Below are 26,510 nucleotides of genomic sequence, written 5' to 3' on the forward strand. Positions count from 1 at the left end.
TCCTACTCTAAGTTAGTTTCTTTGCGCTTGCGGGGCTGTCCTAATGTTACATCGCTGCCCTCCCTTGGACGACTACCCTCACTCAAGGAATTATCTCTCGAAGGTCTACATGCAATAAGGAAGATAGGCTCTGAATTTTACGGAGGTAAAACGCCTTTCCCATCCTTAACAACTTTGACGTTCGAAGAGATGTTGGCATGGAAGGAATGGTCTCATTATGCTGGGAGCCCGGAAGAAAAAGACCCATTCTCCCGTCTTCAGCATCTTATTGTTCGAAGGTGTCCTTCGTTGGTCGGGACATTGCCTTGTCGGCTTGATCGTCTCAAAAAGCTTGAAATTCATTCATGCCCGCATTTGAATAACTCGACCGGTGCGATTCGTCTTCCATCTCTCCGAGAGTTATACATTGCGGATTGTAGCAATGAGATCCTAAAGAGCTTGGTCAACCTAACTTCTCTGACCATTCTCAAAATTGAAAATCTTGCCGAGCTTGTATGTTTTGACGATGGGTTTGTGAGCTGCTTGGTCAAGCTAAAGGAGCTAAGCATAACAAGCTGTGACGAGCTAACATCTTTGTGGGAAGATGAAAATGAAATGCTAAATCTCACTTGTCTCCGGAAATTAGCCATCGAAAGTTGTCCTCGATTCACATCTTTTTTGGCAAGAGGAGAGATGGAGCTACCCCGCAACCTTGAAAGGATGGAATTGAATAATTGCCCGAGTTTAGGAAAGCTTCCGGGTAAGATGCACGCAATCGGACGTTTGAGAATTAAGAAGTGTCCAAAATTCATGGGACTAAACATTCGTTGGGATGACCCCAATTGCAATAACCCGATGCCTCAACTTGCCGCTTTGGAGACACTTGACATTAGGGAGTGCGAGGTAGTAGAGTCGCTGGAAGAGGTCACCGCAGCAGAATCGCCGAAATATTTGGTTATTTCCCGTTGCGAGAATCCGAGAAGCCTACCACCGCGCCTTCCCACGCTCTCCCGTCTCACTGATCTTAAAATTTATAATTGTCCAACACTGGAGATAGAGGAGGATTTTCCTCCCCTTCCCCTCACCCTCTCGACTCTTGAACTTGTTAATTGTGCGAAAATAAAGTCTATTGCCAGCTGTAATATTGCCAGCTGTAAGAATCTCACTGAATTGAGTATATGGGACTGTCCAGCATTGGAGATAGAGGAGGACTTCCCTCCCCTTCCCATCACCCTCTCGACTCTTAAACTTTTCAATTGCCCAAAAATAAAGTCTATTGCCAGCTGTAACATTGCCAGCTGTAAGAATCTCACTACTTTGGGGATCTACAATTGTCCAGCATTGGAGATAGAGGAGGACTTCCCTCCCCTTCCCATCACCCTCTCGTCTTTCACTCTTATGAATTGTCCGAAGATAAAGTGTCTACCAAATCAGTGGCATCATCTTACCTCCCTCCACAGGCTACGCATTATCAATTGCCCAAATATCAAATGCTTCCCCAAAGGAGGTTTCCCTCCCAATTTGCGGAACCTTTCAATTTTAGGGTGCGAGAATGTGAAGCAGGCAGTGAGAGAATGGGGCTTACCCCTCCTCACCTCCCTCTCCTATCTGGTAATTGACTTTGGAAGGAGCATGGGTGGAGGGGAGGGAGACAATGTGTGCTTTCCTTCTTCGAAGGAGGAGGATGCGTGGAGTCTTCTCTTCCCTTCCTCTCTGACCTATCTTGCAATCTACAATATGAGGAACGTGGAAAGACTATCCAGCGGTCTTCTCTCCTCTCTCCAAGTGTTAGGGATTTACAATTGCCCCAAGTTGAGGTACTTGCCCGAGGATGGCCTCCCTCCCTCCCTCCAATCTCTGTGCATAGAAGGATGCTCGAAGAATCTGAAAGAAGGATGCTCAAAACTCACTGGCCACAATTGGCCCCTCATCCAACACATCCCTGATATCCGCATTGATGACGTTCGGATCCAATGAATTGATTCTTCCTTGTACAGTCAGTCGTCTAGGGTTCGGGTAAGTTCTTTTGGTTTTTAATGAATTGATTTCGGTTCTGCTTCCCCAATTCCATGCGTAATACAAGCTGATTTCCCTCAATTTTGAGATTTTTCACATCAATTTCCTCTTGCTATATTGATGACATATCTTCGACTCTGCTTGATGCCCAAAATGTTTTGCTCGTCACATTCCTCTGCATTTTCAGCGTTCGTTGTACGTTCTCCTCTTCCCAACATCTTTTTCTTGTGCCCTAGCTCATCCGTGCTGTGTTTGTTTTGCAGGTACCTTTTGCGATGCTGTATTGGCAAAATCTCTTGGAAGGATCACTTACGAACCGCAGTGGAGGTAGGTCTAATTCTGTCTCCATGTACTCAAAACGAAGGAAAAAAAGAAGAAGAAGCTTTTGGTTTGATTCAGTGGTGCACTGAATATGATCTAAATAATAACAATAATCTCTTCCAACATCTTAAATAAAAAAAAAAAGCGATTAGTTATGTGGATGTTGTGATATGATTGTGAAGGAAACATATAACATAGTGCTTTCACCATATAAATAGGTGGTCAGAAAACAGAGTTGCATTTGCTGAGATAACTTTGAAGAAGCCTCACATGGTTTTGCTTGACGAGCCATCCAATCATCTGGTGAGTGTTGCTCGTTTTTCTGCATTTCATGACTTTGACCACTTTTTCAGTTAGATTGTTATTGTTCTTGCAATGATTGAACTTGTAGGGATCTGGTCTTTACTTTGAAAATACAGTAGAACCAATCAGTTGTCACAGCTGCAGGGAGCCTCTGTCATCATACGCCTAACTTATAACGGAACAGAAACAAATCGAATTGTTCCAACTTTGAAAAAATAATGGGAATGGAACAGTTATGCTATGCCTGATCAGTGTTTTTGTATTACAGTGTCTATAATATCAAGTAGCTCTGATATCTGTGCCTATAGACAGTATTGGGCTATGCACATAATTAATGTGCAAATTTCTTTGTTTATAATGTGGGCTTTCAGTTCTGCTTTAATGACCAGCGACTACTGAAGTGTTATCTTTGTAAATTGTTAGTTTCTTGTCTAAGGATATATAGAGTATGACTGCGTTTTTGACTATCTATCCCCATCCCCAAGGCAGGATTTGGATGCGGTTGAGGCGCTCATTCAGGGTCCGGTCTTGTTCCAAGGAGGAATTCTAATGCTTATACTTGTTAATAGTCCCAAGGTAAAGTCTCTACCAAATCAGTGGCATCATCTTACATCCCTTCAGTGGCTATCTATTATGAATTGCTGAAATATCAAATGCTAGCCCCAAGGAGGTTTGCCTCCCAATCTGCTGTCCCTTGCGATTGTAGGGTGCGGGAATCTGAAACAGACAGTGAGAGAATGGGGCTGGCCCCTCCTCACATCCCTCAAGAGACTGGCAATTGATTTGGGATGGGAGGGAGAGAAGGTGTGGTTTCCTTCGGAGGAGGATGAGGATGCCTGGAGTCTTCTCTTTCCTTCCTCTCTGACCCTTCTTTCCTTGATAAATATGAGGAACGTGGAAACACTATCAAGCGGTCTTTGCAACCATCTCTCCTTTCTCGAATGGTTGTGGTTTATAAATTGCCCGAAGTTGAGGAACTTGCCAGAGGATGGCCTCCCTCCAACGATTGCCCATATAGGGATGCGATTTTCTGAAAGATTGATGCTCAAAACTCACTGGCGACTATTGGCCCCTCATCCAAGACATCCCGAGCATCAGCATTGATAGGGATCGGATCCGGTGAATTGATTATTCTATGTACAATGAGTTTTCTGTGGTTGGGGTAAGTTTTTGGTTTTGAAGGCATCAATTTCGATTCTGCTTCCTCAATTCGATGCTTAATACAAACTGATTTTCCTCATCGAGATTTTTCACATGAATTTCCAAAAACCAGCCGTTGACGGTGAAAGATGGACATCTGTAGGACAAAATGTTCACATCCCTGCCTCTCTCTATTGATCACTTATCTTCTACTCTGCTTGATGCCCCAAAAGTTTGCTTATTTTTTGCACTTGAGCGACCCACCAAATAAATTGTGAATGAAAATTCACTATGCTTTGCATGACAATCACCGAGAATCAAAGCGTTCCGCAATTGTATTCCTCTGCATTTTCGGCGTTTGTTGTATGTTCTGTTCCCGACATCTTTTTCTTGTGCCCTAGTTCATTCACTGTGGTTGTTTTGCAGATGCCAATTTGATCTGTGTTGGCAAAATATCTTGGGAGGATCACGTGCGAATGCTGCTGAGGTTGGACTAAGGTAGTCAATTGTATGTATCGATATTTAGCAATTCAACAAAATAAAAAAGAAGCGTTTAATTTAATTTGGTGCACTGATATGTTCTAAATTTTCCTCTAGTGAATATGATCTAATTTAGAATAATCTTTTCCAAAATCTATAAAGACATGATCCGTTATGTGGAAGCTGTGATGTGATTGTGAAGAAAGGGGATGCACTTTTTGTTGATGATGATCCTTTGTAGTACTAAGCAGTTGATCTGGGATAAAATTCCGGGGCAGCTCATGGCTTCAAGCTTTCGATACAACTCCTATTTTTGGCAGCATCGATATTCCATAAATCGCCTTCTGGTTGGGTCTTGATCTCTGGTGGGTTTGGAACTATTGCTTACAGCTTGCTAGAAATTTTTAGCCACTATTTTTGTGCTTGTTTGGTTGAGATGCTAACGATATGCTGCCTGCCTCTGCGTTTGCATTGTCAGCATTGACCTCTGGGGCAAATCTGTCTCACTTCTTTGAAGTATCAGTTGTTCGCATTTACTAATACATGACATCATTTTATCTGAAGATACCTTCTTATGTGTCATTCTTCCTGTAGGGCATTCCGGAGCAGAAGCTTTGAGCTCACTTGGCTTCCTTTAGTGTAATTGGAGATCTTGCACTTCGACCACTGTGTATCTTGTCTGGTACATCTCCTTCCTCTCTGCTACTGTTGCATATGTAAATTTTTTTGTTGAAGCAATTCTTATGACATTGTGAGGCAATTTTCTTATGAATTGTGGTTACTGTGTACTTTCTCCGAGGCTTTTTGGATGTTATTGCACACATAACATGGTGCTTTGGCCATATAAATAGGTGGTCAGAAAAGCAGAGCTTGCATTTGCTAAGATAACTTTCGAGAAACCTCACATACTTTTGCTTGACGAGCCATCCAATCATCTGGCAAGTTTTACTCATTTTTCTCCATTATTACTTTTCATTTAGCTTGATATTGTTCTTGCACTGATTGAACTTATCGGAATCTGGTCTTTACATTGAAAATACAGGAGAACCAATAAGTGATAACAGCTACAGGGAGCCTCTGCCATCTTACATCTAGCTTATAATGAACAGAAACCAATCTAATTGTTGCAACTGGCAAAATATTGGGAATAGAACATTTATGTTAGTTTAATCAGTGTTTATGTATTAGAGTAATCTATAGTACCCAAGTAGTTCAAATATCTGCGTCGACAGGCAGTACTGGGCTTTGCACATAATTAATGTGAAAATTTCTTTGTTTATAAATGTGGACTTTAAGCTCTGCTTTACTAACCCGTGACTACTATAGTGTTATCTTTGTAGATTGCTAGTTTCTTGTTTAAGGATAGACAGAGTATGACTCTGCGTTTTACTATCCCCAGCTGACGGATTTGGATGCGGTTGAGGCACTCATTCAGGGTTTGATCTTTTTCCAAGGGGGAATTCTGATGGTGAGATTGATTTTCTTGCCCGAATACTTCAATTTGAACAACAAAGGATCGTCTTGACAGCTAATAGCCCTCTTTTCACCTTGATTTGCAGGTCAGTCACGATGAGCATCTAATAGCTGTAAGCCTGGATGAGCTCTGGGTGGTTTCTCAAGGCAAGATGGAGCCTTTCTGTGGGAATTTCCAGGATTTATAAGGAAATACTTCAGTCCTCGTTGAATCAGATGAGGTTAGTTCTTGTCATCAGCAAAGAGTGGTTCACTGTGGTCACATTACCTTAGCTACAGAGAGACAGCGAAAAAAGGACAAAGGGAGGATGGCTGCTAATATACAGGACATACTTACACTTACATCAGCGCTTGTTTATCATTTTTAAACTTGACTAGGGCTCGTGGAAGGACGAGTCTTACGTTGTCTACAGCGAGTATGCAGTATCATTTGCCAATAGCTTCAGAGGCAGCTAAGGTCTAGTTTTACGAGAATTCAAATGTACAGAAACATTTTTGCCATTTTCGTTGTATGGCACTGTGTAGGAGAATTAGATGGGAAATATTTTCATGGTCAGCAAAAAATGTTCACTTTCGACTCTTAAGTAGAAAGGTCTGCATAAATACCTGAAGCCATTAAATCATATCCTTCCGCATGTTCAGGTCAATATTCAGAATGTGAAGCTTGCTTTCTTCCATAATAACTATTGTAAAGATGGAAGAATGGATTGAAAACAGAGGTTTTGAATATGCGAATGAGAATATTACGGCTAAGTCCTCAATGAACTCTGCACATAATAGATTGATCGCTGTAGATCGCCGGTGATTAGGGTTCACCTCAGTGAAAACAAATCATCAATGTTAGAAAGTCTTACCTATTAGTTTATGTTAGAAAGTTCAATCCAAAAGCTTAAGCTATTAGATTGAGGGAAACAAAAAAAAAATATTCATATGGATATATTCATATAATTTTATATACATATGAATATAAAGAGCATATATGATCTGTTATTACGCAACATAGGACAACTTCAAAACTCCCCTCTCACGTGCAAGCTAGATCTAAGAGCGGCACATGAAATTTGACTATTGGGGGTGGGCTCACATACGCGGACAACACTGGCTCTAATACCAGTTAGAAAGTCCAATAAAAAAACTTAAGCTTTTAGAACAATTGACAGTGGTCCCACCAAATCTCACAATCAAAATGGTCACTAATTACTGAGAGTAGGAAAGTGAAGTCTCCCGGTTCTCTTAACTGTTCATTTTTCATGCTGTCGGGTGGGTATGCATATAATTTTGTTTGCCTGATCACTTTTTTAGTTGTTTATTGTGCATGAAAGATAGTTTTTATTCAGGACTAATTAATCGTCCCATTCCAGATCTTCTAATTTTCTTATTTTCTTCTCATGCATATGCTAATCTTCTGGTCGAAGAATCTCCGACCGAAATTTAAGAAAAAATATGAGGCTTTTACTTTGTTTTTCAATACGTACATTTTATTTTTGTGACCAAATCATTTTGGAGTTGGTTATTACTTGAAACAAGAAATTCTTAACTAGCACCCCGATGAAAAGAATAATAATAGCACCAACTTTCTGACGTTATGAATGATATGAAAAACTTATCTGGAAATCAAGACGAGAGGAAAATTATAGGTTGCCCTTTAAAACTTAGTCTCTTCAATTGATTTTTGCTCCACGGAATTTATTTCGTGTCATTGCACAGCAAACTTTTAATATGTACATCAATTTGCCCAAAATCCTTTGGAAATAGTGTCTTTATAGATTAGAATGATGTATAGTATAATGTCTATTACCAGGACGATAGAATTATATAGAAATAAAGTATTTTGTATTAAACACAGGCAAAGTAATGTACAAAAACAATGAGCAGCCAAGCAAGAAAACCTAGTTACTCGCAAACGACACCTTCATTTGGTCACGACAATGCGGCCGTGATCTCCATGGACAACTATATTTTATTTTAGCTCCATTAATCTTAAGGAAGAGATTATGCATCATTTCAAAGACAATCCTTATTATGAAAATTCTTATTCGACCATGATCAGGCCGAGTTAGGTACCTTGCGAGCTGTGAATGAGAAAAAAATGGGCTTAAGTATACTACAAGTGCTAAAATTTGTGTATGGTGCTCACTTTATTGCCAAAACTTTCAAAACAATCACTTGATTGCCAAAACTTTCAAAATGATCACTTAAGTACCAATTTTTTTGAAAAAAGCTCACTTCAGTACCACTTTCGGCAAGCCACGTCAGCTCAAATTGGAGTTAACCTAATGAATTCTAATATGAATAGTGAAAATGAAATACTCGACTAAATGAAATAAAAAAATAAACTAATGAGACATCTAGCAATTCGGATGCTTTTTTTTTTTTTTTTTTACTTTTCATGAATTTTATGCTAAAACCAATTAAAATCTAGGATGATCTACATGCTAAAACTCTCTTGCATTACCAATCCCAAAAACTTGCACTAATGAATGACTGAGGAAAAAATGTCAAAAAAGTCATAAACCTATTACGTTAGTGCCAATTCTTTCCTAAATCTTTTATTGGTGCCAATTCGGTTCTAAACCTTTTGCATTTTTGCCAATTAAGTCCATCTAACTTATTTTGATTGGAAATAGCTAACGTGGATATCGGTCATCCCACGTGGCATGGCTGGCCGACATAGTCATTTTTAAATATTTTTTAATAATTTTTTTGGTTATTTTTTTTTCCTTTTATGATTTTTTTATTTATTTTTTGATTAAGGGCCGGCGAGGGTCGCCGGTCTATCATTGCCAACCACTAGGCGAGGGCTGCTTGTGGCTAGCGAGGGCGGCGACACCCTCACCGGATCCGGCCAAGCGAGGGTTGCGATGCCCTTGTCCAAGGCCGGTGAGGGTCATTGGTCCTCACTTGGGGATGGCAGGGTTCCGTCGGCAACCCTCACCCGCCCTCAATGAAAAAAGAAAAATTAGTCAAAAAAGAAAGAGAAAACAAAAAAATTTAAAAAAATTTAAAAAAAATCCACATCAAGATTGGCCGTGCCATTTGAGAGAATCAACATTCACGTCAGCAATTTTCGTTCAAAATTGATCCCGGATGGACTCACTTGGCACAAATACAAAAATTTTAGGGTTGAATTGACACCGATAAAAGGTTTAAAACTGAATTGGCATCAACGTAATAAATTTAGGACTTTTTGATACCTTTCCTGAACAACCGATGTTATTGTCCAAAAAATAAAAAACTGACCGTTTACTAGGGCTTTCGATTTTGAACTTCCCGCAAGAAGCGAGTCAGTGCACACTTGAATATGATGGAAACAAATGCGATGCAATTGCTAACCAAATTGAAACGATAAATAACGAGACCGTCCAAGGGGCTCTTTGAGGCTTACTGTGTGGACCAATTAGGGTTGAGCAAACTAGGCCGGACTGGGACTGGCCTAGACCGGCCGGGTTGGTCCAGTCCTTGAGAGAGGTGGTCCGGTCCCCGGCCCTAATAAATGGGACCGGTAGCTGGGCTATCCGGTTCTCGGTTTCATGTTGATGGGACCGGACCGGACCGCCTAGAATATATAATACACAAATATATATATTATATAATTACGGTATTGTCATATTTATATAACATCCCTTTTGGAAATCTAGTTCCTGTGTCATTTGTATTTGTATCCAAATTCATTTGCAGACATCAAGATTTTGTAATGGAGCTATCATGTGGCTATCTCTGATTACGTTGTATCATCTTCCTTTGGGGTTTCTAACTGAAGATGAATGGAAGGGGGTATCTGCACAACTATGAGTTTCGCAAGAATTGTTGTTCCTTGGGTGAATAAATGTTGTGTTCATATATCATATAATTTACGGGCATGAGTTTTCAGATTTTGCTGCATAAACAAGAACCTATTAGGCTTTCTCTTGATCCCTCTTGATCTTTTGCGCCGCATCACCTTTGACCCTTCTAGGACAATCTCTTGTGTCCTAGTCGGGTCAAGGTTTTTGTGTTTCGGCCCTTTCTTGTAACTAAGTCGTTTGAAAAGTCTATACATACTTACCTTACCAAAAAAAAAAAAAAACAATTTCAAACTGCTAACATTACATGTACAGGATGTGCCTCGGAGCAATGTTGTTTATGCTTCTTGTATGGATGGTCCACTGGGACCGGACCGCCGGTCCTGGGCCAATCCGGCCCCAATCCGGTCCCTGGTCCCAAAATTTGGGGATCGGGACCACTAGTCTGGTCCCCTGTTTCATGCCGGGACCGGACTGGCCTGCACCATGCACACCCCTAGGACCAATGAAGGCCAGCCCCAAACGTATCAAGTGGGGAAACATGGCTGAATTTCTAATAACTATAGATTGGACAAAGGTGTTCAGAATGCAATCACTAAAACAAGGAAAAATTGTCTAAAAATTACCATTTTTTTTTTTGCACTTTTGCCGGTTCAGCTATAAACCTTGTATGCTTACCGATTCAATCCTAAACTTTTTCACATTTTGCAACTCCGTCTTATTGTTCGGAAATCGCTGACATGAACGGCAACCATTTTACGTGGCACCGCTAACACTAACATAAACAATTATTAATAATATTTTATTATTTTCTGAATATTTTTGTTTATTTTTCCTTCTTTTATTTTTCTGTTTTTCCTTTTTCTTTTTTCCCTTCTTTTTTCGCTCCGGCGTGAGGTCGTGGCAGCCCTCGTTGGCCTCGGGCAAGGGTAAACCTATCCCAAACCTGGCGAGGACCACCCTCGCCGGCCCCCGGTGATGGTGGCCCTTGCTTGAGTTGGCCTCACCCGGATGGGCGAGGGCAACGTTCGCCGACATCGGAGGAAGACAAAAAAAGGAAAAAAAATAGGAAAAAGGAAAATGAAAAATAGAAAAATAAAAAATAAAAAAATTAATTAAAAATATATTATTAAAGATTATTCATGTCGGGGCCAGCGACGCCACGTGGGACGGCTGGAGTTCACGTCAATGACTTTCGGCCAATAGAACCGAATTGGCGAAAGGTGAAAAGATTTAGGGCTGAATTGATAAAAATACAAAATGTTTAAAACTTTTTTGACAATTTTCCTCTAAAACAAGCATGCAATTTGAGCCACAGAGATGACGAAACGACATAGATTGATCAAAACACGTGACTACATTGATTAGTCAAAATATGTGATGGAAGTAGAAAACAGGCACCTACCCATGAGAAACTGGGCCTAATTCCCTACAAAGCATTCAACATTACCTTGTCACGGTTTTGTTTATTGAAATTAAACGACCCCTGTTCCGACAATGGATTTTTCTGGACTGGGGTTTGAATGGTGCATAGGGTGGATTAAACGATAGGAGTGATCATTTTTAGGAAAATATTTTCTAAATCATTCGTCTTCCGTTAGATAAACGGAGCCTTAATATTTCAACACACCCAATCTCTTGAAATCTGGAGATGCCATGAACGAACGAGGACTTGGTGGAATCGATCACGGAATTTTATTTTCTTTTGAGGATTTCCCTTTTTTTTTATCTCAATATTGTTTCTTACATATCTTTATTTTTTGGGTTAATACTACAAAAAACTCCAAACTGGTACATCTATGATAAATTTACCACAAACTATTTTTTTAACCATAAAAAATCCCAAACCGATATACTTGTGACAAATTAACCCCAAACTATTTCTTCTATCACCAAAAATCCTATATTGTCACATTTGTGACAAATTTACCATAAACTAATTATTTTGACCACAAAAAACCGCAAGCTGGTATATTTGGGACAAATTTACCCTCTGTTAATTTCCGTTAAATTGGATTAACATCAGGAAAAATCTCAAATTGATATATACGTGACAAATAGATGGTAAAAACGCCAAACATGCACATTCGACAATTGCCACGTGTCATCCAATTCAACAATTTGATAAAAATTTAACGAAAACTAATAGAGGGTAAATTTGTCACGGTGTACCGATTTGGGATAAATTTGTCAAAGGTGTACCAGTTTAGGATTTTCGGTAGTCAAAAAAATAATTTGGTTTAAATTTATCTACCCGTTTAAGGTTTTTCGTGGTATTAACCCTTATTGTTTTTCCCTTTTTTCTTATGCCTCTCCCCCACAATAACCAGAATCTGCCTTGCTTTCTCTAAATTTGTTTCCCTCAAATAGCTGCGGACGTGTGAATGTCTTCGGGGGTTATGCTGATTGCTCTTTCCAAAATAGTGTGATTTGACGAAGATTTTAGTAGAAGTAAGCCCCCATCCTTCCTTCCCTTGTTTCATCGCATGAAGATTTTGCATTTATCTTTTCCCATAATCTCAGCGGGTCACCTCTTATCCTTTCGCAATCTTGACCATCTCTTGCCTTTCTTGAGAGATGTGGCCCATCCATGGCACGTGACTATACTCTAGGAAATCGTTAAATCTCGTTCAATCTAAATCCCACAAGAGTGACCCCAATTTACTCGGGATAACTACTCAATCATTCCTAAATCTATTGTGCTGGATATCAATTCAGTTCTAAACTTTTCAAAATCAAATAACCAAGGCTACCTCAAAGGAAAAATCTCGAAATCCAATTAATTAAATGGGAAACGGATATCAAAATCAAGTAGATGCCTACATTTGCTAAAACTCTGACTTAACTAAGCTTATTCGGTAACAAAACAACTCGGATCCGTCAATGAAAAGCTCAAAGCAAAATAACTACTGCAATACTGCGCAACTTACGTATCAGAATTTTAAAAAGTAAACTCTACCAACACCCTTTTCAAGGGAGTCAGAAATTGGAAAATCGACTCAGACATGCTCAAAACGAGAACTCGCCGTCAACCATAAAGAGGTCCGGAGACTGGTAAAAACCTGCGCCAAACACAGTAGTTCGAATCTGATTCCAGCAGAGCGAGTAAATTTCAGAATTTCACTCCGACCAAATCGTAACCCGAAGTTAACATTCATAAATCCAACGGTTCCACGACATACTAAAGTTTCATTAGTATATGATTTCAATGCTCAACAACCTCTAGGATCCACCCAGCACCTAAAACTCAAACTGAATTGAAAATTACAACTTAATCTAAAAAAAAATCATTAATTAGATTAATCAAACCCTTGATTTCTTTTGGAGCGCTTTGCAACGGTGTTAATCCGACGCATTAAAGGGCCAGGGATGAAAGTGTGGGGGTTTGATAGAAGCAGGCTTCCCTTGTTTGTTTTATGTCCCTGGCGAGCTTGAACCGAAACTCTCTCTCTCTCTCTCAAGGCTTCACTTCCAGCTTTCTTGATTCTCATTTCTCTCTCTTAACTATTCTTCTTTTCCCTCTTAAGCTAGCTACAACAATTATAAATAAGCTGAAGGAAGCTAGCATGTCAGGCTTCAGAGATGCAGTTTCATGGGCGTAAGTAATGAGAATTGGGTTTCTCTGGGGCCTAACTCTTGTTTCTTTTTGGGAAAATGAAGAAGAAAAGACCCACCGTGACAGCTACTGGTAAAGTCTTAGACACAGAATGATGGGAAAATATTGAAAGAACGTGAAAGCTTGCGAACCTAGCTCACATCCACCATTGAATGATGTAGGCCTCACGTGAAACCCAACTTTTCACGGTGCACGTAAGAAACTGTGAATCCCAAAATTTAATATTTGTGGTATTGTAAATTAAATTAGGCTAGTCATTAGGTGACTAAAGGAGACAAGGACACCATGAGTGTCATAAGTTTCGTACGACATTCAAGTAAGTGTCATAATTTTTTTTTTCGACCAATTGAGTGTCATGACTTTCAAAAAAACCGATCACTTGAATGTCATAACTTTCAATTGATCACTTGAATACAAAACTATAAAAACATTCACCAAAGTGTTGAAAATCCGATGTGGCATAACACTTTTGTTCATTTCTTCATTTATTAAACTTAATTTTGCAATCATAAATGAAAATGAAAAACCCCAAAATGACTAAACATGAAAAGAGTTGGACGGGAATTATAGTATTGTTAGTTTTACATGCAGCGGGAAGGAATTCAGTGATGGAGAAGGAGACGTTCCCACAGGATGGAAGCGAGGGATGTGAAAAGCGAAGCAGCAAAGCCGATTTGAGTCCTGCAAAGACTTGGTCTTCCTGGAACTAATTAAAAATACTTTTTTTTTCCTTTAAAGCGTTTCACTTTTGATTCACATAGCAGACGGAACGAAGGTACAATACCAACAGGAGAGGAACGAAAGGGTAAGTAGGCAACGGGACAGGGGTGGGACAGAGACTACAACGAATTCGGCATGCTGCTCCTATTCCATACATCCTTTCATCTTTTGGTTTGATTTCTCTAACCTCTGATGTGCATCTTTGAAAGTCTTGGCGTTTGTTTAATCTTTTCCGTAGGTGGAAGTCTTGATCTTCATAGTGTTCTCTCTCCATTAGCTCATTATCACTTTGCTTCACCATAACCCATGTTGTTCTCTGCAGTGACTGATTCATCCATGGCCATTGGAGAGATCTTTTGCCGTTCCTTCTTGGCTTTCTTCTAATACTTTCTTCTAGTATTGTTAATTTTATGCATGACATGTAATGCGTGGAAATTCTACTAGTAATGGAAAAAGAGACATTCCCATAGGGATGGAAGAGGAGGAATGGGAAAAATTGAAGCAACAAAGCCAATTTGAGTCCTGCAAAATCTCGGGGTCTTCGTGGATCTAATTAAAGTTTCGTTCCCATTATCACTTTTGACCTTTTGCTTCACTTTCTACACAAGAAAGTTGATGAGTTCCAGCAAAGTCTTGGTCTTCCTAATGTGCCGACAAGTTTGAGTTAGTTGCGCATTAAGTCCTTGAGTTAATTGTTCTCCTTTTTATTTCATATCAAGACTTTTGGATATCGTTGGAAACAGAGGACCTTTTCTTTTGGCCAAAGCACGCGATTTGTTTTCCTTATTGAACAGACAAACTTAGCCTTCTTTAATGATTTCTTGGTGGATGTACAACAGAAAACAAGTTGCCATTGTTGGTTGTATCCTCGATAATTAAGGTTTCAAAAATATTACGATAGCGTTGATCCTTTGATGCGATTTTGGCCCCCTGATGCTCGAGGAGCTGCTAGGGAGGCATATGTTGGCACGAGATGGCTAGGTGCAGAATGCTCTGCGACATATATCATGTCATGATGGAGTTTTGACATAATTTCGAGCCTTCACATTTGGATGTCCAGCTTCATATTCACCATATACGGTAAATGACAGCTACTACCTATCGCGACCTAAAATTAGGTTAATGGACTATCATGTCAATTAAATTAACTAACCTAACTCGGACCCTCCCAAGTCCTACCAAATCGCAACTTAGGTTCAATTCATGAAAATTTATTTTATTGGAGCCGCCACTAATCATTAACGGTAGGTTGATTAGAAACCTATATAAAATAGAGGGAGAACTATTTTATCTCTACGAACCGGAGAAATTGAGTTCCGGGACTTGGTTACATTAATTTAGAAAATTAATGTCCTTTTGGTACCAACTTTCATGAAAAATCCTTTTTCGATTGATCGATTGTGCATCGATTTTTTATTTTGGAAAAATGTGACATGACACCATATATTATGCGCCAAAAAGAATGATTTTTTTTGTATTTTTTTTTTATGAATTTTCGCAATAATAAAAATAAAGAAAAAGCAATAAAAAATTTGAACAAAAATAAACAAAAATGCCCATAATATACCTTTGAATTTCCAATTTTTTTTTCGAAAAATACACTCATCCCCAAAGATCTGGGTTGGAGAAGTATTTTTATCCACTACATCCTCGAAGATTCGAGCCAGTATGCGGATAGGGGTATAAAACAACAACGTCCCTTTTGCCAAAGGAAAGAACACGAAGTTTTATACTAAATCACCATCCCATTCCATGAGATCATGACTAAGGCGCGTGATTTAATTTTTCCAAAGGTTCTAGGCACATGGGAGCATATATTATGGGCATGTTTGTCTAAAAATGTGCAAATTTTATAACAAACAATTAGGACAAAAATAAAATAAAAAGTGAGTCAATTAAGTGGAAATTTCGAAAATTCAAAGAGCAGTTGCCGAAATTGTTGAGTGAGGGCCCGCCTTTCCTCATTCAAAATTGGTCCAACTTTAATTTGAGAAAATTATCTTTAAGGATTGGAAAATTTGATTTGAGATAATCCTCAAAGGAAATTCGGATAACACTTAATCCAAATCAAATCTTATCTCTAATCGAGTACATTCAAAAAAACTTGCATGAGATAAGATAAAATGATCATCGAATATGCAATCAACCAACTCAAATGCTACGGATAATTATCGAGATCAAAATATTACCCACAACAAATCCAACATTATCCAATTTCAAGAGAATCTTAGCTATTAGATAAAATCCGATTATTATAGATTATTGTCCGATTTACATGAGATAAGATTGAACAACCAATGGACAACATCAAATCAACCAATTGGGATAAAAATCAAAACAATGCTCATCCATCTATATGTAATTCGGCCAAGAGAGTGAGTATGCCAAAAATTCAATCGTCTCCCTAATTTGATAAAATCCTCAAATTTTAACCTAGTTCAATTTGATCTTGAAAGTGCTTGATTTACATTGAGAAAAGATGAATTTCCAATTAAACTTAATCAATTCCCAAGAGTGTCACAAGTCAACCAAATTAATGAACGTGTTAAGAAAAGTCAGAATTTCATTCCAACATGCTCAAATTTCTGCTCTTGATTGGAGTTGATAAAAACATGTCATTTTCCAACCTTGATCACAAATCAACATATATTCATTGACATCCATGAAGTATATGCATGTTACCAATTTAAATAAGCATAGATAGCAAGCAAAGATGTGAAGATTTTACCTTTTTTTCAAAGCAATTTCCAGCACACGTGCAGTCGGGTAATCGCCTAAAACAGACCCTTTTGAGCCAAATTTGAGCTCTAAAAAGAAAGGGACTCTAGCACCAAATAGTACACAAATTAGTGACAAAATATCAGTTGAATATAAGGCTGAATCAACCTTGAATGGAGCTGGACAGAGGCGATCTTGTGCTCCAAACAGCTTAAGGAAACGAGCAATAAGTCAGGGTGTAAGCAGGAGCAAAAAGCAGTGGAATTAACACCAAACAGCAGTGTAAGCGCCACAAATCAGCAGAGAATTAGGAGCACCGAAGAGCAAGTGAACTGGTGTCGAACAACTGTTGAATCGGCGCTGAATCAATGCACAAAACCTGCTGGAGCAGAAGCTAAAACACGCCTGGACAGCAGCTGGGTTGATGCGACTCCGCCGCTAAATTCGTGGTGACAAATATGCATGAACAAGTATTGAAGTGGGAGCCTTTGGTGATGCAAACAGGAACTGTTGAGGGCATGCTCCTCTTTTAGCTTTATCTGTACATGAGCTTCATGCCCATTGGGGTTGCCATGGAGGAGATCAATTGAGCTATGGATACCACTTTCCTTCTCTTAGCCGTATGTGTATAATGAATGTCACCCCCAATGGCCGTGTATTACAATGAAGTGGCCTCCTTTCAAACCTAGGCTTAGCTCTCTATTTATAGACTAAGAATTTTCTAGTCTTAGTTGGACTATGACTCATCATCGACCGTCAGATTAGAAATTCTGATTTTCGAGAGTCCGATATCGTTAAAACCCTTCAAAATTTCAGCCACAAATTGGAATCTCATTGGGCGAGCCGAATTTTATGTGAGTTCGGGCTATGTCGGGCTCTTTTGAGCTCAAATCGGGCTTTAACTAATTAAATAATTAATTAATTAAAATCCTTGATAATTAAAATAAGGAAAATGGGTTGAATTAAGTTTGAAAAATAGGTCCAAGCCCTCTTGTAAAATTCGGCACACCTCCTCTTGTACTTAATTGGAAATTTCGAACTATGTCTTGTCCGGTCGCATGTCAGATTTAGTTCAATTGCTTCGCCTATGGCCTGAATGAAAATGCATGACTAACAGAAAATAAATATGCTATGCATGAGAAATTATTTTTTGTGAGGGCTATGACTAATCCTCATTTTATGCTTAAATGAATGAATTCCTAAAAATCAAAATTTAGGTGTCAACACTGCTCTAACAATCTGACAGTACTGTCATTATTTCTAACTCACGATTGTTCAATTAATGAGTGTTTTATGTAAAACATGCGGTGATGGTTTGTAGGTTAACGGTCAGAAATAACCGACCAAACTGTCAGATTGTTACGAAAGCATTTTCCTAGGGTAAATTGAAGTCTCGAATTGTTTGTGTACGAGCTTTTGATGGTGCATATGTAGGAATCCTCTAGAATCACGATAATTAGCATATGCACTTTGCAGACTAATAAGGCATAATACTAATTCGCTTCAAATAATAGAGGAAAGGCATAGTACTAAGGGTGTGTTTGGAAGGGCTTTTCCAAGGGCTTTGGGTGTCCAAAGCCCCTTAGCCCAAAATCTAGGTGTTTGGGGATTTTTTTTCCAAGAATCTAGGTGTTTGTAAAACTAACTCAAGACAATGTTTCAATAGGTTCAAGCCCTCTTGTAAAATTCGGCACACCTCCTCTTTAACCATTCCTTTTGGTGAGGATATGTTGGTAACAATTCCCAGTTGCTAGGGGCATTTGTTTGAGGGTAGCTTGAGATATCCGCCAAAGTGATTGGCTTATGATATCACCTGTTTCCTATTTGGCCAAATTTTCTCTTCGTTGCCTTTTTCCATTAATAAGCAATGGTACAGAACCGAAAGACGTGGGAAATTCGGTGCGATTAAGAGTAAATCATCGGTTTCCCCCATATGTGGCCTCAAAGTCGGGATAAATCTCTTCTCGCGTTGCTATCCTGTGTCATATTTGATTTACCATATTTTGGGATTGTGTTGATGCTATAGCGTAAGTTCACGAGTGAAATAAGAGGCTAATGGAATAAGTTCAGCAGGAATTTACTATTTAAGGTTGCAGTCTGTTTTTATGGCTAACAACTAACTTGCAGTTGACGTGAAGTGGAGAAGAATGAAAGAGTTAACTTATTAGTGTTATCAAATGGTGTATTTCAGGGAGCTGAGGATCGATTATCCTCTGAATTGTCAGGGGGGATGAAGAAACGTGCTGCTTTACCCTCCGATGGTGGGTTCTTGCGATGGAGACAGAGAGATGGAGGATGTTTTCTTGGAAGATGTGAAATTTGATTTTTTTTCTATAGACATGGTGGTGTCCTCTGGTATCCGGGGGAAAGTTTATTTGTTGATATGTTGGGAGTCAATTTCATCTGTCAATGAATGTAATCTTAATGGAGCCATGCTTTTATTTTTTTTTATTTTATGAAGTTCTTGTTTTTGTTCCTAAACTTCTTTGCGCGGAAAAGAGTTTAGTGTGAGGAGGCAAATCTGATGACAAGCAATCACACTTTACTACGGATATTCTTTTTTTTTAGTCTAAAGTATGGATATTTAGTTTGACCATGATTTATGGGTTGAATTAATAGTTAAGGAAGTTTATAATATTAAGGAGAACTTATTTGATCATATTCATTATGATGATGTTTTCATATCATTGCACGTAGGTTATCATATTTTGACTTTTGTAATTTATAAATTTGTTAATATGTGCCTTTTAATTCACTCTCAACGTGAAAATATAAAAATTGCTGTCATTATTTTTTTCCTAATTTTAAACGAAGTAAAGTTAAAAAAATAAATTAGCACACCAAAGGACTTTCTAAATGTAAGTTTATCAAACAACATTTTCCCAAAGTTATATTTCAATGAACTTTTCAATTTCAGTTTACCAAACGGTATTTGCATTTCACCAAATCCTTTTAGCCCAAAGACATTTGCATTTTCTTAAAGGCTTTCCCCAAAAGTCTTCTCAAATGCAACCTAAATGGTGCGCTCACTCAAAATATGTAGTTGTATCGTTCGCAAAATTTTAAAATCATACTCGATCCTGATTTGTTGTGAAGAAAATTTTCTATATCAAATTGGTTTGGTCCCCCCACTCGAAAAAAGAGAACGGAATTTTGCTTTAAGGAAGCAAGATTGTGCAATACATCTTTGCTTTAAGAAAGCAAGATCGTGGAAGACATTGCCCACTCAAAAAGGAGAAACGAATTTTGCTTTAAGAAGGCAAGGTCGTGCAAGTTACCAACTCGACGTTTTACGATTGATCAGCCTTTAACAATTGGCATATGAAATACAAATTAGTGCATTAGTGCGGAGCCATGGTCCTCGGAGGGTTCGAGTCCTTAACACTAATGATTGGACATGGGGACAAAAAAGGCTAAGGCAAGGTCCTCCCAGTTGCATCATTCTGTCTTAACACATATGGGGCCGATCTTTGGTCACTATTGGTGAACAAGATGTTGGAAAAATATTAAATAAAATGATAAATTAGAATTATTGAAAATCTGTTGAAAAAGATTAAAAGATAAAATCAAAATGTCTGAGGTATTCAAGCATTTTTCTTAAGGATAATTCTGTCCATCGGAGTTGCCAAACTAAGTATAAGAAGCTCACAAATAACCATTTGATAGATAGAACTTGTTGATACCTGAATTTTGCCCAAAGGTTGTTTTCATGTACTTTGGAAGAAATTGAATAGGTTTTCCAAAGTAAGTTCATTGAAATTAAAGCATTTTATAAGCATAAGAACTCACGGCAGGATGCATCTCTTGGTTCTCCTGCACGTTCCCTTAACGCCACACTGCTTCGCTTCTTCTGCAACCACTTCGATACAATCGCTTCTTACAAACCTACTGTAGCTCCATCGATACTGTCTATTCGTCTTGCCAGCGGTGGCCACGCATTGCCGTAGCCGAGTACACGCGCATACACTGCCGAACCCGGTTCTCGTCCCCTTGCTCAACAGTGTTCTCCTCCCGCCCATCTGAACCTAGCGCTCGTGCTTGCTGGACTGCTGTGTTGATCTGATCCTGTTCGCCCGGTCAGCTGCAGGAAGTCTACTTGGAACTGGTAAGAGTCATCTATCTACTTGCTCTGTTTTTCCCTCGAACTGATGCAGGTAAAACTTCGTTACACGAGAGGAACGGCCTATTCTTTCTTAAAATTTTCTATTAATGGAGGCAAAAGCAGTATTTGAGCAAAAGAAGAGACAGCAGCGGCAACAATATTTTGATTCTTAAACCGATTTCATGCCTACTATAATCCCGATTATAGTTGTTGTCAAACACTTGATATCTAGTTCAATAACAAGTTTAATAACAAGTCTTGGTCTTCCTGGACTTTATAGTATTCTCTCTCCTTTCTTAACTTCACCATAACCCATGCTCATGCCCCCGCTCAACAGTGTTCTCCTCCTGCTCGTTCGAAACCTAGCCCTCATGCTTGCTGGATTGCTGTTGTTGATCTAACTTCGTTTGTCTGGTTAGCCCCAGAAAGTCTACTCGGAATAGGTAAAAGACATCTTTATGCTTGCTCTCTTTTTTCCTCAAACTGATGCAGCCAGAACTTTGCTAACTAAAGCATCTAGTAGGAATTTATTACACGAGAGCAGCGACCTATTCTTTCTGAAATCTTTCGATTAATGGAGGCAAAAGCAATCTTTGAACAAAAGAAGAGGCAACAAAATTTAGGTTATTAACCCGATTTTGTGCCTATCTGTAATCTAGATCGCAAGTTTAATAACCAAATTGGGAATGTCGTATACTTGCTGTCCAGATTAAAGTTGCGTGACTTGATTGCATAATTGGTGGTGATTTGTTGAATATTTTTGCCGTTGGTGTTCATGAAATTGCCTATCGCAAGGTCAATCTCCATCATGTCTTCACATTTAATTTCATGTTTACATGGGATGTTATAGACACGCTTTACATTCTAGACTTTTTTATTAGGGGGCATGTTTTATAAATCACATGTAGATTAATTAGGTGTTCTATAGTTAGGAAATTGCATATTGAACATTTAGGGAAAGTCATATTCACAATCTTAAGTGCGTTTATATAAGCATATTTGGGATTTTTAGAATTTTTCAATTTTATTCGTAGCAGGACAATAACACTAGAAAAATTAGACTTAAAAGAAAAATCTAGGAAAACCATATCTTGCATTTTAGTAATTTCAGATTGCATCTTCATTAGAAAAAATAAATGTAAAGTGGAATTTTAGTAATTTTAGGTTGCATTTTAGCAATTCTTCACTTTTTGCTTCACTTTCCTGACAAAACCTCTGTGTGCATGCTTGAAAGTCTTGGTCTTAATAGACTTGGTCATCTAGGCCTTCACAGTTTTCTCTCTCCATTAGCTCATTATAAGTTTGCTTCATTATAACCCTTGTTGTTCTCTGCAGCGACTGATTCACCCATGGCCATTGTAGAGACCATTTTGGGTTCCATCTTGGGTTCCATCTTGCAGGTCCTGTTCGAAAAATCGGCTTCTCTGGGATTGGAATATGCACAAAGGAAAGCAGCACCTCCTTTCTCTGGAATCAGCACCGGGTTGCTCAATAAGTGGGAGAAGATGCTGGTCACAATCTATGCAGTGCTGGATGATGCAGAGGACAAGCAATTGAGTGGTAAAGTTCCAGTGAAGCTATGGCTGGATGATGTTAGGGACTTGGCCTATGACATGGAAGACTTGCTCGATGAGTTCGCAATCCAAGCTGCTGAGGTTAAGACGGCGGCAAAATCCAGCACAAACAGAGGTTGGGTGAATTGGAAGTGCTCTTGCTTTGGCCTAGATAAATCCTCCAGATCGAATCCAAACCCGCACTTGCTCATACCTGAAACCAGGGTCCAAGAGATCAATGGCAGGTTGGAAGAGATCGTCGCGAGGAAGGGTCAGCTAAACTTGACAGAGAATGCTCTGAACAGATCTAACAACAACGAAAAAAGGCTCCCCAGCACTTCTCTGCCAGAGACTCAGATTTTTGGCAGGGAGACGGAAGAAGCGGAGATAGTGAAACTATTGACTGATAAAGCCAAAAATGGCAATACCACGTTGTGCATAGTTCCCATAGTTGGGATGGGTGGTGTTGGAAAGACGGCCTTGGCTCAACAGTTGTATAATGATGCCAAAGTGAAAAGATGCTTTGAAAAAAGAGCATGGGTTTGTGTTTCAGACGTTTTCGATGTCCTCAACATAACAAAGACTATTTGCAGTCGGTCATTGGGTCGTCCTGCGAGGGCAACGATCTTAATGAGCTTCAAGTTAAGTTGAAGGACAGCCTATTTGAGAAGAAATTTCTTGTGGTTTTAGATGATGCGTGGAATGAGGACTATGAAAAATGGACTGCCCTCTTGAAACCACTTGAAGCGGAGGCTAAGGGAAGCAAGATCATGCTCACAACTCGCAACCTTACTGTTGTTTCCCTAACAAGATCATCGCCGTATCATTTAAAGGAGTTGCCCCTTCATAATTGCATAAGCTTATTAGCCTTTCATGCTCTTAGAGCATCAAATTTTGAGGGGCACCCGGATCTTGAAACAGTAGGCCAGAAAATAGCTGAAAAATGTAAAGGCTTACCTTTGGCAGCAAAGATGTTGGGCGGTGCCCTGTGTAACGAAACGAAACTGGATAAATGGGAAGCTTTATTAAATGATAGAATATGGGAGACGGGAACAAATGATGAGGTTCTTCCAGTTTTGAAATTGAGCTATGTCAATCTTCCTTCTTATTTGAAGAGATGTTTTGCTTATTGTGCGATCTTTCCCAAGGATTATGAAATTGAGAGGGATGAACTGGTACTTTTATGGATAGCAGAGGGCTTTTTAGATGGACAAAAAGAAAAGGAGGATATCTTGAGACTAGGGCAGAATCACTTCGATGAGCTAGTATCCAGATCATTTCTTCAACAATCAAGAGTCGATGCATCTAAGTTTTCAATGCATGATCTTTTGAACGATCTAGCAAATTCAATTGCAGGTGGGACATGCTTTAGATCAGGGGAGTCACAGGTGGCAAGTAATGAAGATGATGCATCTCTTGAGAAAGCTCGTTATGCGTCATTCATCACGTCAGGGAATGTTACATCAAAATCCATGAGATCATGTCATGAAATGAAGGTACTGAGAAGTTTAATGCTATTGACTGTTGGACCTTACAAAGAAATCTATATCTCCAACAAGGTGCTGCATGACTTGCTAATGAAATTGAAGTACTTGAGGGTGTTCTTGTTATGTCATTGTTCTATCGTAGAGGTACCGAATTGTGTTGGTGATTTAAAGCATCTACGATACCTCAATTTCTCGTACACTTGTATCAAAAGTCTACCTGAGTCAATTGGTGGCTTGTGCAAATTACAAGCTTTGATCTTAAAAGGTTGTGCAAAGCTTTCTACATTGCCTACAAGCATCACCAAATTGGTCGGTTTACAGTTTCTCGATATTCGAGATACAGGGAGTCTAAAAGAAATGCCATTGGGTATGAGTAATTTGAAGAATCTTATCTTGTCCAAGTTTGTGGTAGGAACAGAGGAAGGGTTACAATTGAAGGAGTTAAATTATTTACCACATCTTCAAGGAGAATTGCTTATATCAGAATTGCAAAGGGTGGAAAAAGTTAGTGATGTTGCTGATGCTAATTTGTTTGGAAAGCAAGGCCTTAGCAACTTATCCTTGCATTGGGATGAAGATTTTGGAAATCTCCGGAATGACAAGCGCGATTCACAGGTGCTTGACTATCTGCGGCCTCACATTAATCTCAAAAGTCTCACTATTTCGCACTATGGTGGTGCAATAATCCCGTCATGGTTAGATGGGTCTTCCTACTCTAAGTTAGTATGTTTGCGTTTGCGGGGCTGTCCTGATGTTACATCGCTGCCCTCCCTTGGACAACTACCTTCACTTAGAGAATTATCTCTCGAAGGTCTACATGCGGTAAGGATGATAGGCTTCGAAGTTTACGGAAGTAAAAGCCCGTTTACATCCTTAACAACTTTGAAGTTCGAAGAGATGTTGGCATGGAAGGATTGGTCTCATTATGCCGGGGGCCGAGGAGAAGAAGAAGTCTCATTCTCTTGTCTTCAGCATCTTGTTGTTCGGAGCTGTCCTTCATTGGTCGGGACATTGACTTGTCAACTTGATCGTCTCATAAAGCTGGAAATTCATTCGTGCCCGCATTTGGATAACTCAACCAGTGTGATTCGTCTTCCATCTCTCCGCGAGTTAGACCTTGAGGATTGTAGCAAGGAGATCTTAAAGAGCTTGGTCAACATAACTTCTTTGACCATTCTCACAATTGATAATCTTGCTGAGCTTGTTTGCTTTGATCCTGGGTTTATGAGCTGCTTGGGCAAGCTAAAGGAGCTCCGTATAAGAAGGTGTGACAAGCTAATGTACTTGTGGCAAGATGGAAATGAAACGCGAAATCTCGCTTGCCTCCAGGAATTGGTCATCGGAAATTGTCCTCAATTGACATCTTTTGTGGCAGGAGAAGGAGAAATCGAGTTGCCCTGCAACCTTGAAAGGATGGAATTGTGGGATTTTGCGAGCTTAGAAAAGCTTCCGAGCAACATGCACACACTCAGAAAGTTGTCAATCCAGGGGTGTCCAAAATTGAAGGGACAAATAATTCCTCCAGATGACCATGGCAGCAATAGCTCCATATCTCAGCTTGAATCTCTCGAGGTAAGTCATTGTGATTCTTTGATATCCATTTGGGTCGCCAGGGGTAGACTCGCTGCTCTGAAGATACTCATAATTAGATACTATGAGGGAGTGAAGTCGCTGGAAGAGATCGCCACGGGAGAATCGCTAGAATCTTTGACCATTGACAGCTGTGAGAATCTCAGAAGCCTACCACGGAGCCTTCACACGCTCTCCCATCTCATTGAACTGAATATTTGGAATTGTCCAGCACTGGAGATAAAGGACTTCCCTCCCCTTCCCATCAGCCTGTCATCTTTCTAGCTGGATAATTGTCCGAAGATAAAGTCTATTGCTAGTTGTAACATTGCTAGCTGTAAGAATCTCACTAAGTTGGAGATATGGGACTGTCCAGCATTGGAGATAGAGGACTTCCCTCCCCTTCCCATCACCCTCTTGCATTTCTATCTTTATAATTGTCCGAAGATAAAGTCTCTACCAAATCAGTGGCGTTGTCTCACATCCCTCCGGGAGCTAAGCATCGTGAATTGCCCAAATATCGAATGCTTGCCCGAAGGAGGTTTGCCTCCGAATTTGAGGAGCCTTGAAATTTCAGGGTGCGAGAACGTGAAGCAGCCAGTGAGAGAGTGGGGCTTACCCCTCCTCACCTCCCTCCAGTCTCTGACAATTGACTTTGGAAAGAGCATGGGTGGAGGGGAGGGAGACAAGGTGTGCTTTCCACCTGCGGATGATGCGTGGAGTCTTGTCTTCCCTTCCTCTCTAACCAAACTTTCGTTAAGTAATATGAGGAACGTGGAAAGACTATCGAGAGGTCTTCCCGACCATCTCTCCTCTCTCCAACAGTTGTGGATTACAGATTGCCCCAAGTTGAGGGACTTGCTAGAGGATGGCCTCCCTCCCTCCCTCCAACATTTGTGTATATACAAATGCGAGATTTTGGAAGAAGGATGCTCAAAACTCACTGGCCGCTGTTGGCCCCTCATCCAACACATCCCTTACGTCCTCATTGATTACCATCAGATCCGATGATGTTGAAATCGATCACGCGCCATAGTCTCCGTGATAAAAGATTATTCTCCATGGACTGCTTTTCCTTCCTCAGGTAAAAATTTGCTTCCCACTTGCTTTCTTCCTTCCAACATCTACAGTCAGTTCTTGTTCTTGGATGCATCCATTTCGTTTCTCTTCTTCAATTCAATGCCTACTACCAATTTATTTATTTTTCAGAAACCACCGCATGACATTTGGGTGCTGCCTCTTGCTATATTT

The 26,510-nt window shown here is 39.6% G+C and overlaps 1 protein-coding gene and 1 long non-coding RNA gene across 31 annotated transcripts in view; one reads left to right on the forward strand and one right to left on the reverse strand.

Moving 5' to 3' along the window:
• LOC115733080 (putative disease resistance RPP13-like protein 1) overlaps positions 1–26,510 on the forward strand; it is a 491,263-nt gene that overhangs the window by 78,990 nt on the left and 385,763 nt on the right. For 10 of the 30 annotated variants that reach the window (XR_007198762.1, XR_007198765.1, XR_007198766.1 and 7 more), the window contains exon 1: positions 23,092–26,343. The exons of 18 other annotated variants lie outside the window; for them this stretch is intronic. The gene's annotated coding sequence lies outside the window, so the exon portion shown is untranslated. Of the gene's footprint in view, positions 1–1,745; positions 1,996–5,090; positions 5,174–23,091; positions 26,344–26,510 lie in introns of those variants that run through there. 2 more of the 30 variants (XR_007198786.1, XR_007198787.1) reach the window with 2 other exon arrangements.
• LOC115744890 lies at positions 1,381–5,617 on the reverse strand. Its single transcript, XR_007198798.1, has 3 exons — positions 5,608–5,617; positions 2,783–2,784; positions 1,381–1,580 (listed from the first exon to the last, which is right to left on the reverse strand). It is a non-coding gene; the product is annotated as an uncharacterized LOC115744890 (long non-coding RNA).

The sequence above is a fragment of the Rhodamnia argentea genome, chromosome 6, assembly GCF_020921035.1.
Source record: "Rhodamnia argentea isolate NSW1041297 chromosome 6, ASM2092103v1, whole genome shotgun sequence".
Lineage (NCBI taxonomy): Eukaryota > Viridiplantae > Streptophyta > Magnoliopsida > Myrtales > Myrtaceae > Rhodamnia > Rhodamnia argentea.